This window comes from Ranitomeya variabilis, chromosome 7 (assembly GCF_051348905.1).
Source record: "Ranitomeya variabilis isolate aRanVar5 chromosome 7, aRanVar5.hap1, whole genome shotgun sequence".
Taxonomy (NCBI): domain Eukaryota; kingdom Metazoa; phylum Chordata; class Amphibia; order Anura; family Dendrobatidae; genus Ranitomeya; species Ranitomeya variabilis.
Genome location: NC_135238.1, coordinates 245,985,533 through 245,992,861, shown reverse-complemented (window position 1 = coordinate 245,992,861; position 7,329 = coordinate 245,985,533). Strand labels below are relative to the sequence as shown.

General features: G+C 52.2%; 1 long non-coding RNA gene across 1 annotated transcript; it reads right to left on the bottom strand.

Moving 5' to 3' along the window:
* Positions 1-1,602: 1,602 nt before the first annotated feature.
* On the bottom strand, positions 1,603-6,322 carry LOC143784809 (uncharacterized). Its single transcript, XR_013217891.1, has 2 exons — positions 6,087-6,322; positions 1,603-2,980 (listed from the first exon to the last, which is right to left on the bottom strand). It is a non-coding gene; the product is annotated as an uncharacterized LOC143784809 (long non-coding RNA).
* Positions 6,323-7,329: the final 1,007 nt, after the last annotated feature.

The window sequence follows — 7,329 nt, the reverse complement described above, 5'->3', positions numbered from 1 at the left end:
AATGGCCCCACATGATGCTGCGTACAGTATACTTGCCCCACGTGATGGTCCATACAGTATAATGGCGCCACATGATGCTTTGTACAGTATAATGGCCCCACACGATGCTGGGTATAGTATAATGGCCACACAATGCTGGGTACAGTATAATGGCCCCACACAATGCTGGGTGCAGTATAATGGCCACACATGGTTACCCCACCCCCATCATTGCCTTCTCCATCAGTACACACAAACACCTTTCACCGCGCTCCCTCGCAGCAGCCGGCAGCTTCCACTCCCACGGCGCTGAATGGTGTCATCCAGCTGCGCCGCTGACTGCTGTATCCAGCATTACAGCTCAGTCCCCATAGAATGTAATACAGCACAGCCCCATAGAATATAATGCTGCACAGCCCCCATAGAATGTAACGCAGGCAGGTGGCAGCCCCCATAGAATGTAACGCAGGCAGGTGGCAGCCCCCATAGAATGTAACGCAGGCAGGTGGCAGCCCCCATAGAATGTAACGCAGGCAGGTGGCAGCCCCCATAGAATGTAAGGGGTGCTGCACCAGGTTGGTGGAGAATCCGATGGATGGGTACCAGGGGGAGAGTGGGAGCGGGGTGCGCGCACCATGGGGAGACAAAGTTTAGTTTGTCAGTCCTCCTATGCTGTCAGAGTCTCTGCTGTAACCGCAGCAGGGCAGCGCTGCATGGAGAGGGGGAGAGACACATACATTCACTTACAGTCTGGAGATCCGCTCGCTGCTCCCGCGGTCACACAGACACGGAGTGTCTCACAACTCTGCCCCCGTGCCAGAAACCAGTCCGGGTGCTGCCGCTCTGTCCTCAGAGTCCGCCCACGTCTATAGTTGAGGAGGAAGCCGGAGGCGGGCGGTGAGGCAACTCAAGGGGGCGTGGCTACAACGCAGTCCCAGGGAACGGAACGAACAGCGGGTACTAATCGGGCTCTCTCTACGTCCCGGAAGTGGGCGGGGCTTCACCGGCGGCCGCAAATTCGGGATTTTAAATGCCCGAAGCGGGACAGCGGGACCCCGGTGCCAAAGCGGGACTGTCACGCTGAAATCGGGACGGTTGGGAGGTATGTGCAGAGCACTATATATAAGGCACAGCTTTATGTGGAGTATCTATGGGACAACGGTGCAGAGCATTGTATATATGGCACAGCTTTATGTGGAGCATCTATGGGGCCATAATGAACGGTATGGAGCATCTATTTTTAATTTTGAAATTTACCAGTACCTGCTGCATTTTCCACCCTAGGCTTATACTCGAGTCAATAAGTTTTCCCAGTTTTTTGTGGCAAAATTAGGGGGGTCGGCTTATACTCGGGTCGGCTTATACTCGAGTATATACGGTATATAGCAAAGTAACAAACTTTATTAGAAACACAATTAAAAACACACACATTTAAAAGACACCAAATGAAAATGCCAGGAATCCATGTTATATCACAAGTTAACAGCCAACCATTGGCATATGGTAATGTGCAAAGAGAAGGTGTGCAATAACTCCATGTAAGACTGCAGAGACCCGTGTGTCGTAACCAGTGCCTTCCCCCCGTCCCACCATTCCGTAATAAAAGACACCGACAATCCTGGATGGGTTGAACAGGTCGGTCACAGTTTTATTATTTGCAAAGTAGAGAAAGGCAATTACACATCGCGACGCACTCATTGCTGAAGGCCCCAGCCGATGACCGCTGGGCCAGCAAGCCGATGAGAGGTCACGAACCTTTGCCCCCCTCTACTTACCGCTGTGACGTATATAAAGAAAAAAATCGTTTTTTTTTTTTTTTTTTTTTAAATTTAAAATTCAAAACATTTTAACAGTAATTGCACAGTACATTTACCAGTTTATAAGGGAGGGAGGGTGGGACAACAGCTTCCAAGGGTCAGCCGGGGAGAAAGAGGGAGAACCTGGCCCCGTCACTAGAATTTAACCCCTGAGGGTGTGGCCTGACTCACCTCTTCTCCCCGGTTGGTCCGCCGGGCGTCCCAATCATGACCTCACCTGGGGAGGTAGTGGGAGGGGGGGAATTTGGCACTGCACAGATTTCCCCTCTAGCTGTCCCTTAGGGGCTCTGCAGTCAGAGGCACGTTCCTTATACAGTGCCGTGCCTACCAGACTGCAGAGACCCGTGTGTCGTAACCAGTGCCTTCCCCCCGTCCCACCATTCCGTAATAAAAGACACCGACAATCCTGGATGGGTTGAACAGGTCGGTCACAGTTTTATTATTTGCAAAGTAGAGAAAGGCAATTACACATCGCGACGCACTCATTGCTGAAGGCCCCAGCCGATGACCGCTGGGCCAGCAAGCCGATGAGAGGTCACGAACCTTTGCCCCCCTCTACTTACCGCCACGGAGGATCATGTGTATGACCTACACAAGACTCCGACCCCCACACAACATCCTTAGAGCCTGTTCAACACCATCCCGCAAACCCTCCAAACTTATGTTGAGCCCGATGTCCGTGAGGTGGATGCCATCCAGTCTTAGCAAAGCAAAATTGTTCCCTTCTCACTCTTGGTGTCGAACCACAATGTCGTACTTTTCTCACACAAACTTCGACATCTTTGTGTTAATCCTTTTTCTTGCGTTTTCAATGGCTTTTACGTCCTTAGCTTCGTGCCAGACCGCTCGAGGTATTATCTCGGACCACACCACCGCCATATCTGGTAATAAACAGACAAAGCGATCGATGTCTGTTGACATTACTGTGTACAGCTCGGCCCCTTTCCGCTTCCCAAAGTCATTGCCTCCGGCATGTAGGACCAGAACCACCGGCCCCTTGGCCCTCTTAGTCATGTCGACCATCTCCGGGAAGATCTGCCGACACCGGAGCCCTCTGATGCCTCTCTAGTTGACTTCCAGATTCGGGAAGCCAAACTTGATTCCGCCCGGCCTCAGTTTGGCTCTTTTGCGCGCCCGGTAGACAAAAGAATGCCCCACTACCCGGACTGTGGACCTACAGCTGCCTGTAAGAGACAAAAAGTGTTAAAGCAGGTCTGGTCTTATGTATCTTGCGAAGCATGCGGATTTCCAGCGGCCCATTCTCTGCACCTCAACTTCCGATACCCCCGCTCTAGCTGTTTCGGTAGCCGCCCCTATTCGGAAGGAATGTGTCCCATATTTTTTTTTTTTTTGGAGCCACGCCGACCGCCTCTAGGCACTGTGTAAAAATCGCTTGAAATTGATATTTTGTAAGAGGGGACCCGTCGTTGTTTGAAAGAAAAATTCTACCCGGATGTATAACCATCGTATAGTGTTTAACTATTTTTTAGCGGGCATATAGGGGCCGTCTGACGCCTTGACCAATCCATGTCCCCCTCCCGGTGGGGTCGCGTTTGGATCTACATACTCCAATGTGCAGAGCTTCGCTGCATATGACGAGGTCTTCGTTGATTAAACCGCCTACTGATGCTGTTTTTTTTTTTTTTTGTTTTTTTTTTTTTGTTTTTGACTGCGGCACTAATTCACTGATGCGAAGCGCCCCGAAGAAGGCGATTGCGAACGCTGCAGATATCAGCGTTGCCTCGTATTGTGACTTGCACACTGATGAAGATATTGCAACTACGTCGTGCAGTAGCTTTAAGGTAACTGGGCGACGGCATTCCTGACTAGGTTGGAGCCCTTTCCGGCCTTTAACGGCTTGTTTGATGAGAAAATATTTGGTTATGTCCATCCACCCCAGCAGCTGAGAGAAGAAGGCTATTCCCGATAAATGACGGTACGCTAATGTCCCTGACGCACCTCTACGCCTGAGCCGTTCTAAGAGTTCTACAAAGACGTCGCATCTCGCCCGTTCGCACCTGTCGACTGGCGTTCCTTGAGTTAGTGAGCACCACTCCTCCCACGCCTTACCGTAAACCTGCCAAGTAGCCGGTGTCACTGAAGCACGGATCACGGGCATCAGTGATTGGCCACCATGTCCAAGAGGGAAGGAGGAAATTGTAGGCCCGATGTTTGCGCCTTGGGGAGGAAGAGTTTGAATGCCTGCCAATCGGAAGATAACAAAGAGTTAACAATTTTATCATCTACAGATGCTGTAACGGCACCAGATGTTGTGTTTGAGGCATAATAGTGCTAGGTGGCGCAACAGCGCGAGTGCTGGCTGAGAAGAAGAGGGCATGCTGTTTAGGGCTATTGCTGTTCTCAGCTGTTTGGTTAGAAATCGGATGTTCGTATTTTCCAATTGAGCCCCCATAGCTCGATGCCAAGATCTCTACCAGTGCTGGGTCACGGCCCCATGTGGCCGTGGTCCATAGTTCAGGCCATTGGCCTTTTCACCAATGGTCCTTGTAGATTGCCGCAAAACCATCTGCAATATTTCCACCGACCCTTAGGCCTAAATCTTTGTTTGGCGTCCCCCGCGCCATAACGCAGGTATGATGTCAAGCCCGTAAATAATCTCATTTACTGTCCTCTGAGCATATTCCCGGGGACCTGTATTCATTGCCCGCATTATGAAACCATATTTCACCCATTCGTAAAGTCCACCTCAGGGACGCTTGTTCCACCGTCCGCCGGACCATTGAGTTCGCCAAAATGAAAACACTCACCGCTATCTGCTTCTGGCAGAGTGACTCCCATTGATGGAGGAACTCCTGCTCCAGTGTAGTTTATTCTCATTTGCCGTAAAAGCCCGTTCGGCATTGCTTTATCATTGATTCGTCATAGCTGTATTAACCGCCTTTTTTGGCATCGATTCAAGTAACCACCTTTTTCGGCATTAATTCCTTAGTGATCATACCATGCACACCGATTGCGTGTCACAGGAGGAGTGACATCCGCCAACGGAGGAACTCCGACTCCTGTGTAGCTCTTTTGTAAACCCTTCGGTTGAAGGATGAAAACCGGCTCCCGTTGGTTGGACTGGCTGGTAGCCCTGGGTGAAGATTCACTCAGGCTGTCAGTCAGCGATGGAGCACACAATGATTTTAACGGGCCCGCCATCGAGCCTAGTTCTATTATTTTTTGAAAATCTTGGGAATTCGCGTGCTGATTTTAACTTGGGGACTGTGCTCGAAGGGGATATAGAAGCCGTATTTAAAGCAGAAATGTGGTTGCTGCGCCGCTTCTTATTGGGATAACGGTTTAGCCATGGGCCATTGCGGTTAAGTTCACCGGGGTTAAACGTTGAAGGCGCTCTGTTTTGCTTGGCGGGTACACCTGAATGCAGGGTGTCCACCTCCGCAGGAGGAGCATTCGTGTCTATATTTACAGGACCCTTGGAAGCGGCAGTATCCGTCGTTAAAAAGTACGCCGGCCCCATGTCCGCGTCCGACCCCTGTATTCTGGCCTGCTGTTGCTGAGTGATAAGTGGTCTCTGATGAAAAGAGGGGCTGTTTTTTGGGACAGCATGAATCGTAACCATATGTCCGTCGCTTTCACTCCCCAGCCCAAGTCTGGTTGCAAGGCCAGCCGCCTGCGGAACTCCTCGTCGTACCGTTTCCATGCAGACCCGCCGTGACACTTATAGGAATTATAGATTAGGGCCTGATAGCTAAATAGTTCGGAACAGCGTTCTGGGTGCTTTTGGCCCATGATACAGCCGAGAAACGCGAAAGCCTGAAGCCAGTTATTCATCGTTTGCGCTATTTTTGGTTTGCTCTTATCTTGTAAACGCGCGGTATGAATTATCTATTAGTTCTTGGTAAATAAATAATTCGGAACGACGTTCTGGGGATTTTAAATTATTTGCAGTAGTTTGTCAAGGGTCTGGGTTTAAAAGGGATATAAAAGCCGTTTTTAGAACCGAAATATAGCAGTTCCGCCGCTTTAACTGCTTGCCTATTCTCCTTTCCTTGTCGACGAACTGTTGGTCGGCCGATAACAGTGACCATATATCTACGCTAGCATTATCCCAAATTTTTTGCTTTGTCTCTAACTCAACGTGCGCTCCTAGCGGGCTAACTCCACAGAAAAATGCATCCTTGTGCAGACTAGCTGCTTGGGTGGTGCTAGTGTCAGTTGGCACGCCTGGGCGTGTCAACTGCTGAACTAGGGTCTTGATAGCGGCTGCCAGCTCGCTTTCTCCCGCATTTTGTGTTGTAGAGTGCTCACCGATATCAAAGAACTCACCGCTGTCAGATGCGGGCCGAGTGTCTCCGGACGGAGGTACTCTGGCTCCTGCCGTGGCGCTGTCCTGGTGCTGGCCGCCCGCCCAGGAGGATGAAGATGGCGTGCCAGCGGCCAGCGCCGTGGCACGGGGATGTCTTCTGCTGCATTGTGTCTGGTGCCGAGCGTCCCCTGGAGAGGGAGGTGCTCCGGCTTCTACTGTTTTGATGGTTCGGTGCTGGCTGGTGGACCGGGGAGGTACGTATGGGGTGTCTCCCCGTGCGTCAGCCCAGGATGGAGCACGTGACGGATGATGTCTGTCGTGTGCTCGAGGATGGGGATGTATTCTGCTGCATTGTGTCTGGTGCCGAGCGTCCCCTGGAGAGGGAGGTGCTCCGGCTTCTATTGTTTTGATGGTTCGATGCTGGCTGGTGGACCGGGGAGGTACGTATGACATGTCTCCCCGTGCGTCAGCCCAGGATGGAGCACGTGACGGATGACCTCTGTCGTGTGCTCGAGGATGAGAGGCTATTGGGGCTCCGATCTCCGCCTGGTCCGTAACGAGGGGTGTCAGTGTCTGTTCCCACCGGGTACCCGCTCTGGGTGTCCGGTGAGACCGCCGTCTTTCGGCATGCGACTGGTACCGCCCGTTGTAACTCCCCGATGTCTCTGAGCCGGTTGTGGATGGCGAGCGCCATCTGGAGGAGCGGGATCTATGGTGGCTCCTGTATAAGTGGTGTCGGCGACTGGAGTGGGAATGCCAACAGCTAGAGGGACAGCGGGGACGGTGGCGGGAATCTACTGATGAGGGTGAGGACGATCGGCGGCATCTATGCCTGTGATTGCCGTGTCTAGGGGTTGTGTTGGGGACATTTAATTCGGGATTGGGGGGGGACGTAAATTTGGTTATGGGGCGTGAGTAGCGGTGCAGGGCATAGAGCCGGGGAAGGCACAGCGACTGTTAGGCTTGCACTGCGGGGTGAGCTTAAAAGGGGCAGGGGCTGATAGGAAACTGTCTGCGATTTGCGTTTGTGACCATGGGGTTGTTGGAGGAGCACAATTTATTGTAGCTGTGTTTGTGCTTGGTGTGACTGTGTGCGTGCTTGGTGCGTACACTTCTGGCCGCAGAGCGTGCTGGCCGGTACGTTTAGACCGGTGAACCACGCTCTGCGGCCGTATCTGTGGCTCTGGCCCCTGACCGCCCGCCCCCCGCACAGGCAACGCTGATGTGCCTGCTGGGGGGACATGGCAGGCCAGGAGTGGGCTG